General features: G+C 43.5%; 1 long non-coding RNA gene across 2 annotated transcripts; it reads right to left on the bottom strand.

The window, feature by feature from the left end:
• Positions 1-2,716: 2,716 nt before the first annotated feature.
• On the bottom strand, positions 2,717-6,975 carry LOC134068900 (uncharacterized). 2 transcript variants are annotated; one of them, XR_009936732.1, is made up of 5 exons: positions 6,831-6,975; positions 4,093-4,197; positions 3,657-3,758; positions 3,117-3,164; positions 2,717-2,984 (listed from the first exon to the last, which is right to left on the bottom strand). It is a non-coding gene; the product is annotated as an uncharacterized LOC134068900 (long non-coding RNA). The 2 variants fall into 2 exon arrangements; XR_009936731.1 differs by lacking the exon at positions 6,831-6,975 and adding an exon at positions 6,462-6,496.
• Positions 6,976-11,255: the final 4,280 nt, after the last annotated feature.

Below are 11,255 nucleotides of genomic sequence, written 5' to 3' on the forward strand. Positions count from 1 at the left end.
AAATGATCCGTGTCACCGTCTGGATTCAGGAGGCGGTTATGTTTTTCACTTGGCGGTGTAATGGCATGGCATGGCTACGTGGTGGTGATTTTGCATGGATGTGCGCTGGTGCACTTTCCTGTGGATGAGAGAAGCAGGGTGCGTTGTGCACCTGCCGATATCACTGTTGATAATGCGCTCTTAAAATAATAGCCTATAACCAACTCAACATGAATTTCTGAACAGGTTTCCCTTGGTCAGAAGCGCAATGTGCTGTATGTTAATTTTAAGATAATGAGACCCCCCCCCCCCCCCCCTTATAGGTCGTTAATTGCCACACCCCTTGGTGCCTTGCTCTAAAAGAAAAACTTGAATCTATGATAAGATGTGCGTTGTGATGATTATACTTTCCACCAGATTTTGCACCACAGAAATAGAACGCCCCTCTGTGTCTCTTTCCATTACCAGGCACCTTCCATCCAACGTTCTCTCCATTAATTTTCTTCAAATCATTCACCCACCATTAAACGATCTCATCCATTAAATACCTATCAACATCCATTTAACTTTATGTCTGTCAAAATCCATTAAATGATCCACATTCCCTTTTAAACTATCAGTATAAACAAACTCATAATCTAAGCATTTGTTACCTATTAGCTAAAGGTTTGTTCATCATTAGTCATTTGCATCTCTGTGTTTCCTATGTGGCGCTCGCCCTCATGTGGTTAGTAGAGGAACTACACCGATACTGGCACTGGAAACCCAATGTTGATACTGGAATAATTATAGGGCTGATTTTGTTTGTGGTGAGAAATGATGTCCGTAGACATGTAGACAACGTATATGGCCAACATATAAATGTACTAAATGACGGTGGTAATAGTAATAATAATAATTCAAATTAATGATCACTACGTTAATAAAGGATTGAAGCGATAAACAATTAGGCTAAGCCTAAACAGTATGCTATGTAGGCCTTAGATTGTTGAAGGCCTATTATTAGATTGTATGTTGTTGTCATATGAAACGTAGGCCTATTAAGCGTATGCCACAGTACATGTTAGACCATCATTCATTGTTTAAATTGTGAGAGTTAGGATAGTGCTCCCCCCTCCCTCCCCCCAAGATATTGATTTTCCCATCATAAGGACACCCATGATCGTAACCAGTGGCATTTATTATTGTAGGCTCTGGAGAATAATTATATGTCTACCTATGACTATTATTAGGCCATCTTCGTATTTATGCTAACAGTTGTATTTTAATTATTTTTCCATGGCCTGTGGAATAGGCGTTTCTTGCTCGGTGACGTCACAGGAGCAGGGATGTCATGGCGTCGCTGGAGCACAGACCGAAGCTGCAATCTTGCTAAAAGCAGTCGTCGATGTGTAACTCAAAATGGAGAAAAATGCAAACTTTCACCGGGATGTAGGGGGAAGCTCTTTGTGCACGACTCTGCCCGGTGAGACGGGCGACATAACGGCCGTCGGAGGGGTGAAAGGAAACATAGATGCCTGCAAAAAGAAAGACCCGTCGCTCAGTACTTTGGTTAGTAGTAACGTTAGTTCCAACGCCAGTAGTACTACAATTGTTAGCCATGCTAACGCCATCTCGACCACAGAGAAATCAGATATCGTGTCAGAAATGACCGACTCGCGTTCGCTTCAGGACGGGAACGCACAGCCGAGTGGTTTGTCTGAAACCTTAACATCCGAGCCGAAGGACCAGCTGATTAACGGGATGGAGCTCAACCCGCCCTCGGCTACGGGAAATGATCAGACTGCCACCTCAAAGTTAGTAAACAAGCCAGCGGAGGGTGAGCCTCCAGCGATGGAAGCGCCAGCGGCTAGGATTATGCCCACTCTTCCCGCCGTGTCGGAAGGTGTGTCGGTGGAACAGGCCAAGCTGTCAAAGCCCACTCAGCTGGCTCCGGAAAACACTAACGAGGGGAATGCTAGAGCGGGGGTCTCGGTTTCCTCCGAGCGAGCGGCCGTTTCCGAGGGTGCACCGAGTGGGAGTGACCACAGCATCGCAGGTGAATCCCGGAGCTTCGACTCGCTGGAATCGTTCTCAAATCTCAACTCCTGTCCAAGTTCTGAGCCCACCAGCGAAGGTTTGGAAGACAAATGTCTTGCCCTCGCCCTGCAGAACGAGTACGGCCCGGAGGAATATCTGGAAACACAGGAGAAGGTGTCTGATGTCAGACTATGAGGTGATGGTTTCCACATGAATCATTCTAAAATATCACTTGGTCATTCCGAAGCAAGGTTTTTTTTAAGGATCTGTTGTACCTTTTCTGATCATGGACTTTGAGGACGTCTCTTGAGGAGTCTGTATAAACACATCAAAACAAACATTACATAATTACCAATGGGAATGAGAGTGAGAGATCATTGTTACTGTCTCAGCACCATGCACACTAGCAGGGTCTCCTGCGTCAAAGCCAAAGTATCTTTATTAGTCTCCCGAGGGAAAGAAATGTTTTGGACACTGAGAAATTTCTGCAAAAGTTACAACTGAGACACATAACAAGGAAAGGGTTACAACAATTAAATGATAAATGTACAGCTAATATTTGGGCTAATCAAGATGATCTGTGCAAATTGCAAATAACCATACTCTATACTTGTGCAAAAAACATCCTTCATACATTCCTCAGTATCATTCTGTTGCCTATTAAGGACAATCATCTCAATTACAAAGTAGACTGATCTGTATTTGTGTCCACCTGCTCAATGACATCATGTGTCATGTGATCTTGAAAAAAGCATCTCAAGCAGATTTCTAATTGGTCGGTCCTGCAGTACAGCTCAAGCTTCTTGTGATGCTGTTCACAGAGGTCATGCGTGAGGTCCTGTAGCTGGTGTTTCTCCAGCTCTGGAGATGTGTAGTGGTGCTTCACATGAGTCCCACAGTAGGAGGCCATGCAGGTCAAACAGGTCTTCACTGCCGTGTGATTGCAAGCATCACACAACACCCGACCTGCTGATAATGATGATCCACTGCAAGAAAACAATTATTCAGTCATTTGAGAGTTTCTTCTGTCTTTGACAAAAATATATGTTTTCTCTGACCATGGACGAAGATAGGCCACAGACTTAAAAATGGAACACTCTTGTTAAATAGTGACATACCTAGAGGTTGACACAGATGGCGCATAACCAGATTCCCAGGACCTGATGCTGAGGGAATCAAGGATGTCAGCCAATCAGTTCAATTATTACAAATATTTCACACCCTGAAAATGACTGGAGAATGGACTGAGGCCAGATAAACGGCTCTGTGGTATGTAGCCACAAGGCTGAAACTGAAATATAGAAGAATTTCTATCCTCATGCCATCTGGATCCTCAACAATTAACTACAGAACAAGTCATGCACACATGACATACTGCTCTTACATAAATGTCAATCACATTTCTATTTAATTCTATTTTCTATATTTATTTAGTAGATGATCCCTAAGATATCAATACCCAAGGAATAGCTGAGTGACTAAACAATATTTTGCACATTATTTCGTTCACATATGTGACAAATAAAAATATTCCGAGTCCACTCTTTCCTCAAGCTCACTTTGCTTAGTTGATTGTCAGTGATCTCATTACCAGCTGGACTAAGCTGCACTGTAGGATTCTCTGAATAGGTCTGTTTGTGATGTTTCAACTACAGTACCTTCTCTCTTCCCCCCTGAGTTCAGGTGGATGGTCTTTTGACCGGTCACTCCTCATGGATGAGGCACTGGACACAGAGGAGCCTGCCCTGTTCATGGTGTCCCTGTTAGAATCACACAAGACACAACAGGAGCAGGGAGAGGCTCAGTAGACAGGGTCACCAGCCTGACCGTCCATTCTTCCAACGGTACTCCTGTTCGTCAGGGACACTGAAGTCCCAAGGAGCTCTTTCTGACTACTTTATTTCTGTCAGATCATACCTGCTCAGCTAACTTCCTGAGACAGGAAAAATATTAATTGGAATTTGAGGGCAATATCTTTTTGAACATACAATATTTGGAGATTGTGGGCTATTATCCTAATTAAACAGACGACACCCACAAGTCACAACTAAAGGAGGGAGACATTCAGCAGAAGACACAGTATAAACAGCCTACCTGTGAGGCTTCTATAGGTCACCTGTCTGTCCTTTCATCAGATGGTACTGCAGTTCAACAGAAGTCCTTTCAACAGATGGTACTCAGATCAGATCAGCTAACATCCTGAGATCAGGACAAGAAAATGTCAAGAAAAACAGATTCTATAAAAAACAATTAATAATTGAAATTTGAAGGCAATGTCTTTAAAGGGATATTCCACCATTTGGGGAATTACACTCATTCTCCACCTCCCCTTGAGTTGGAGAACTATATGGAATGGAACTATACTCTCATTCAGGCGTAATAATCCAGTCACGTCTGCTGCAGCTCAGCCTTGCTGCTGGAAGTTAGCCTACAGGCCCAGGGACTATTTTCAGGTGCTGCATGATATCATTGTGCTGCTGTGCCCATGGTGTTCCTTGATTATTACGCCATATTTTGAGATTTTACGTTGGTCTTATTTTACATTTTATCTTGAGGAGACAATTGAACAGATCATGTTTTATCGTTCGTATCGTATCGAGTTTAGCGATCGGCTGTCAATCAGAGGGTGCCCGCCCTATGTATAACCCCGGGCACGCTCATGGTTGGCAGCCTGGCGAGAGGGGGGCGGAACCCCCAGGTCAATAGGCTACTGGTATTAGGAAGTTCCGGATCTTGTGGGTTCTGCGCCAGACCTGGGCCACGCTGTTCTAAAGCTTGTGAGATAACTTTGCTAATAAAGCAGCTAATAAAGCAGTTAATAACCCTGACTCTTGGCGGGATGCTACAGTTCATTTGATTCATGGATCTTCTCATTCATGCTCAAGTCCACTGTTGTAGGCTACATTAGATGACTTATCCAGACTACTACAGAAAACATAGCCAAAACATACACACCTAGTTTCAGACAAGACTTTAATGTGTTAATGTGTTGATATAATGTGTTAATTCCTGTTTGGTTTTTGTTTACCACATTGAATGACCTCTGTGTATGATATGCGCTATATAAATAAACTTGACTTGACTATGAAAAATCATATCTGAGATCATGATTTTGGTATCAACACTGACAACTTTGAAGGCATAAATAGCCATCACGAAAGATGATGTGCAAGCTAACCCTTACCATTTAAAGTAGGCTTTAAGTCAAGTTGTTACAACAATGTTTACATCTTATGTCAGGCTAATATTAAGTTAATCCAAAGTATTTTTTTTTTTATATAATGTCTTTTTTGGGGGGGCTTTTATGCCTTTTAATGTTATAGGACAGTGGAGAATGACAGGAAGTGAATGGGAGAGAGAGCCGGGGTGGGATCCGGAAAGGACCACAGGGCGGGAATCGAACCCGGGTCGCCGGCGCACTGTGAAGGTGCCCCAGCCAGCCGCGCCACAGCTGGGGCCAATCCAAAGTATTTTTAAATAAGACATATATAAGTGTCTCTGGCTAATCTGCCAGCCTACATATCTTAAGCCTGTGTTGCTAAACTACCTACTAACCTAGGCTGAGTAATTGATACTTTCACATCTTAAATGTCTCTATTCATGCAATGGCCATGTCCGTACTGCAAAGAGCTGCAAATATTTCCTCCAGAACTGCAGGTTTGATTTTCAGAAAACTGCAGGTTTGACAGTAGGGGACCTAGGGGTGTGATTCACGTCTCTCAACCGTCTTGGCAGGTCTAGGCTACTAGGGCACAAGTAGGGCCTAAGACCTCTTGGATAAGCAATAGACCTTTGAAGTTCGCCAACAAAAAAAGCCACCATCTTTGCCCAAATAAGGAGGTCCGGTATGTTCAGATTTTTTTCTATGGGAAAATAACATGGGAATTTTGAATGTTCGCACCTGTTAAACTCTCACGGGAACGAAGAAATTGGAAATGCAGACGTTTTGCGCACAAAGTTTTGTCCTCCGCGGATACTGTGGATACTGTGATCCTCGGTAGGCTAGGTGAAGACGGCACACTTTGATCTGTGCTACACCAGAACTACAGTAACTCTACAACTTCCCATAGGCAGTTAGCTTCAATTAACACCCAGAATTCCTTATGTGGGCAAAGATGCAGCTTGGATCCTATTTAGTAGACCCTTCAGAGGTTTATTCTAGAAGCTCTCTCCGCTTTGTAGCCCCCTATTACACAGCGTGCCAGAATCAGATAGGCCTACTATTGCCTACCCTGATTAACATAATGGAGAAAGTAGTTCGTGTCATTTACGAGCCCTACCACTGCACGCTAGGACGCCATTGTACTTCCTTCAAATGAAGTAAATAGCCTAACAATCGTTTTCACAGACTAACTTTATATATCCATTTGTTTTGAGCTGGCGACTACCAAGGTGTAAGCTACCCTGATTAATAGGCCCTATGATTAAAGAAGGTAGACAAGATGTAGACGGTTAAGACTTACCCCACAACTCCGTTCTTCTTCGGCAGGCAGACTTAAGGCCCATTCATGCTCAACGTAAAGTACGAATACGGATACGTGTGGAGTGTTTCAAACGTTCTTTCCGTTGATTTCGTCCGTACTTTGACACAAAATTGAGGAGCTTATGATTACGGATGAAACGGATGAAACGTTGCAATACCGAACACTACCACAGGAATATCACACGAAAAAATGGGGGCGCTATGCATTCACACGTAAAATACGGACGGAGGTATGAAGACACCACCGGATAGAACGTGCGTACAAAATACGGACGTAAATTGCCACACGTTGAGCATGAATGGGCCTTTAGAGTGACAGAGTCAGTTTTACAGATGTCGGTAGGCCTACCTGATCCGTGTCACTGACCGGCTATTCTCGATAAAAGCGTCACATCATCTCTTGACATGAAGCGCAGTTTTTACACACTTGAAGAAAAAAAGTGTTCCCAGTGATTGTACAGATGGTGCTTCTGCTTGTTGCGTTCTTCTCCAAAATCCTCACACTTTAGTTTCGTTTTCTCTCGTTACCTATTAGACATTCTCTTATGCTGCGTTCCAGTGCATGGGACATGGGACTTATGCTGCATTCACGTGCTATGGAAAAGATGATATTTTGCATTTGTGAACTGGTAGTTACCAGAGTGTTGTGTTCAAGTGCTTGTGTTGTTGTACTGTTGGGAAACAACAATATCCTCCAACTTAATTTTGGTGAGGTCGGAGATCGAGCTCCCCAGACTTCACTGGAGGTTCTATTCCACTTCGACAGGCATTCCAGTGCACTTAGTTGGAGGTAAGACAAGTCCCACGTCCCATTGCACTGGAACACAGCATTACGTCGTTTTATATCGTATACTGCTATCTGCTGCTCAAGATATGCAACAGCAGGAGTAAATATGACTAAACTCCGGACCGACTTGCAGAGGAGATGGACTCTGCTCCTCACATGTGATGTTTTTCCAGATGTCAAAGTGATAAAACTTTCATAAATAGAACTTGTGCACTCTCATGTTTTAACTCACAGAGCCATCTCCCTAATCTCAGAGCTCTAAGCATTATCATAGTGAATAAACTGAACTCATAGCCTAGTCTCCTCTCTTGTATAGGTATGTGGGTTAAATATGAAAATGACGTGGACATGAGAGACTGATATGTCACAATTCGTAATAATATAGCCAAAGCCAAACTTTAACCTGAGAGTTCCTGATTACTGATAATATGCCTATAATAATCACACCATAGCAGTGTGTGTGTGTGTGTGTGTGTGTGTGTGTGTATACTACAGTATATTGTAAAAAGTATTGGTTCACCTGCCTTGGCTCGCATATGAATTGAAGTGACATCCCATTCTTAATCCATGGGGTTTACAGTTTTTCTCGATTGTTGACACATTTTCTGAAAACATGCCTCATATTCTCAGAACTTTACACACAAATCCAAAACAACACACACAATGGGCAAAACTCCACAATTCTCCTGCAAAATGACACTTTACCTTCAAAACAATGTAATTTCTCCTCAAAATACTCTTTTGTTCTCAAGAGACACACACAAACCATCATATATCAAGACATTTATAAGGACCAGTTGAACACTGATGTGCTCAGTGTAAAACACTGCGATGAATTGAAAACACTTCTTCTCCATTCATTTTAATGACTTGGGCCTTTTTTGTTCAGTGTTACACTACAAACAGTAGATAAGCTGATACAGTAAGTTGATATGCTTACCCTATCAATATTTTGAAATATCTCATTGTTTTCTATTATTTTTCTTTGTATTTGCTGTAATGTTATGCCGTTTTTTCTAGGACAATGCTCATGATTTCAGTTTCCTGTTCAGGAGACAGAAGCCCTTCTGTTAGTAATCTTTCGGCTGCCAAACAAATAGTAAAATACTAGCGTAGCAGGGTTAATGCTGTTTCACAAGCTAATGAGCTGCTAGTGTAGCAGGCTTAATGCTGTTTCACAAGCTAATGAGCTGCTAGTGTAGCAGGCTTAATGCTGTTTCACAAGCTAATGAACAATGCTGCTAGTGTAGCAGGGTTACTGCTGTTTCACAAGCTAATGAGCAATGCCGCTAGTGTAGCAGGCTTAATGCTGTTTCACAAGCTAATGAGCTGCTAGTGTAGCAGGGTTACTGCTGTTTCACAAGCTAATGAGCAATGCTGCTAGTGTAGCAGGGTTAATGCTGTTTCACAAGCTAATGAGCAATGCCGCTAGTGTAGCAGGGTTAATGCTGTTTAACATGCTAATGAGCAATGCCGCTAGCGTAGCAGGGTTAATGCTGTTTCACAAGCTAATGAGCACTGCCGCTAGCGTAGCAGGGTTACTGCTGTTTCACAAGCTAATGAGCACTGCCGCTAGCGTAGCAGGGTTACTGCTGTTTCACAAGCTAATGAGCACTGCCGCTAGCGTAGCAGGGTTAATGCTGTTACACAAGCTAATGAGCAATGCCGCTAGCGTAGCAGGGTTAATGCTGTTTCACAAGCTAATGAGCAATGCCGCTAGCGTAGCAGGGGTAATGCTGTTTCACAAGCTAATGAGCACTGCCGCTAGCGTAGCAGGGTTAATGCTGTTTCACAAGCTAATGAGCAATGCCGCTAGCGTAGCAGGCTTAATGCTGTTTCACAAGCTAATGAGCTGCTAGCGTAGCAGGGTTACTGCTGTTTCACAAGCTAATGAGCAATGCCGCTAGTGTAGCAGGCTTAATGCTGTTTCACAAGCTAATGAGCTGCTAGCGTAGCAGGGTTAATGCTGTTTCACAAGCTAATGAGCACTACTGCTAGCGTAGCAGGGTTACTGCTGTTTCACAAGCTAATGAGCAATGCCGCTAGTGTAGCAGGGTTACTGCTGTTTCACAAGCTAATGAGCTGCTAGCGTAACAGGCTCAATGCTGTTTCACAAGCTAATGAGCAATGCCGCTAGTGTAGCAGGGTTACTGCGGTTTACAAGCTAATGAGCAATGCCGCTAGTGTAGCAGGGTTAATGCTGTTTAACATGCTAATGAACAATGCTGCTAGTGTAGCAGGGTTAATGCTGTTTCACAAGCTAATGAGCTGCTAGTGTAGCAGGCTTAATGCTGTTTCACAAGCTAATGAACAATGCTGCTAGTGTAGCAGGGTTAATGCTGTTTCACAAGCTAATGAGCAATACTGCTAGTGTAGCAGGGTTAATGCTGTTTCACAAGCTAATGAGCACTGCTGCTAGCGTAGCAGTGTTACTGCTGGTTCACAAGGTAATGAGCTGCTAGTGTAGCAGGGTTAATGCTGTTTCACAAGCTAATGAGCAATACTGCTAGTGTAGCAGGGTTAATGCTGTTTCACAAGCTAATGAGCAATACTGCTAGTGTAGCAGGGTGAATGCTGTTTCACAAGCTAATGAGCACTGCTGCTAGTGTAGCAGGGTTAATGCTGTTTCACAAGCTAATGAGCAATACTGCTAGTGTAGCAGGGTGAATGCTGTTTCACAAGCTAATGAGCAATACTGCTAGTGTAGCAGGGTTAATGCTGTTTCACAAGCTAATGAGCAATACTGCTAGTGTAGCAGGGTTAATGCTGTTTCACAAGCTAATGAGCACTGCTGCTAGCGTAGCAGGGTTAATGCTGTTTCACAAGCTAATGAGCAATCTGCTAGCGTAGCAGGGTTAATGCTGTTTCAAAAGCTAATGAGCACTGCTGCTAGCGTAGCAGGGTTAATGCTGTTTCACAAGCTAATGAGCACTGCTGCTAACGTAGCAGGGTTACTGCTGTTTCACAAGCTAATGAGCACTGCTGCTAGCGTAGCAGGGTTACTGCTGTTTCACAAGCTAATGAGCAACACTGCTAGCGTAGCAGGGTTAATGCTGTTTCACAAGCTAATGAGCAACACTGCTACCGTAGCAGGGTTAATGCTGTTTCATAAGCTAATGAGCAATCTGCTAGTGTAGCAGGGTTAATGCTGTTTCACAAGCTAATGAGCACTGCTGCTAGCGTAGCAGGGTTAATGCTGTTTCACAAGCTAATGAGCAATACTGCTAGCGTAGCAGGGTTAATGCTGTTTCACAAGCTAATGAGCACTGCTGCTAGCGTAGCAGGGTTACTGCTGTTTCACAAGCTAATGAGCACTGCTGCTAGCGTAGCAGGGTTACTGCTGTTTCACAAGCTAATGAGCAACACTGCTAGCGTAGCAGGGTTAATGCTGTTTCACAAGCTAATGAGCAACACTGCTAGCGTAGCAGGGTTAATGCTGTTTCACAAGCTAATGAGCAATACTGCTAGCGTAGCAGGGTTAATGCTGTTTCACAAGCTAATGAGCAATACTGCTAGTGTAGCAGGGTTAATGCTGTTTCACAAGCTAATGAGCAATACTGCTAGTGTAGCAGGGTTAATGCTGTTTCACAAGCTAATGAGCACTGCTGCTAGCGTAGCAGGGTTAATGCTGTTTCACAAGCTAATGAGCAATCTGCTAGCGTAGCAGGGTTAATGGTGTTTCACAAGCTAATGAGCAATCTGCTAGCGTAGCAGGGTTAATGCTGTTTCAAAAGCTAATGAGCACTGCTGCTAGCGTAGCAGGGTTAATGCTGTTTCACAAGCTAATGAGCACTGCTGCTAGCGTAGCAGGGTTACTGCTGTTTCACAAGCTAATGAGCACTGCTGCTAGCGTAGCAGGGTTACTGCTGTTTCACAAGCTAATGAGCAACACTGCTAGCGTAGCAGGGTTAATGCTGTTTCACAAGCTAATGAGCAACACTGCTAGCGTAGCAGGGTTAATGCTGTTTCATAAGCTAATGAGCAATC

Source organism: Sardina pilchardus, chromosome 21, assembly GCF_963854185.1.
Source record: "Sardina pilchardus chromosome 21, fSarPil1.1, whole genome shotgun sequence".
NCBI lineage: Eukaryota > Metazoa > Chordata > Actinopteri > Clupeiformes > Clupeidae > Sardina > Sardina pilchardus.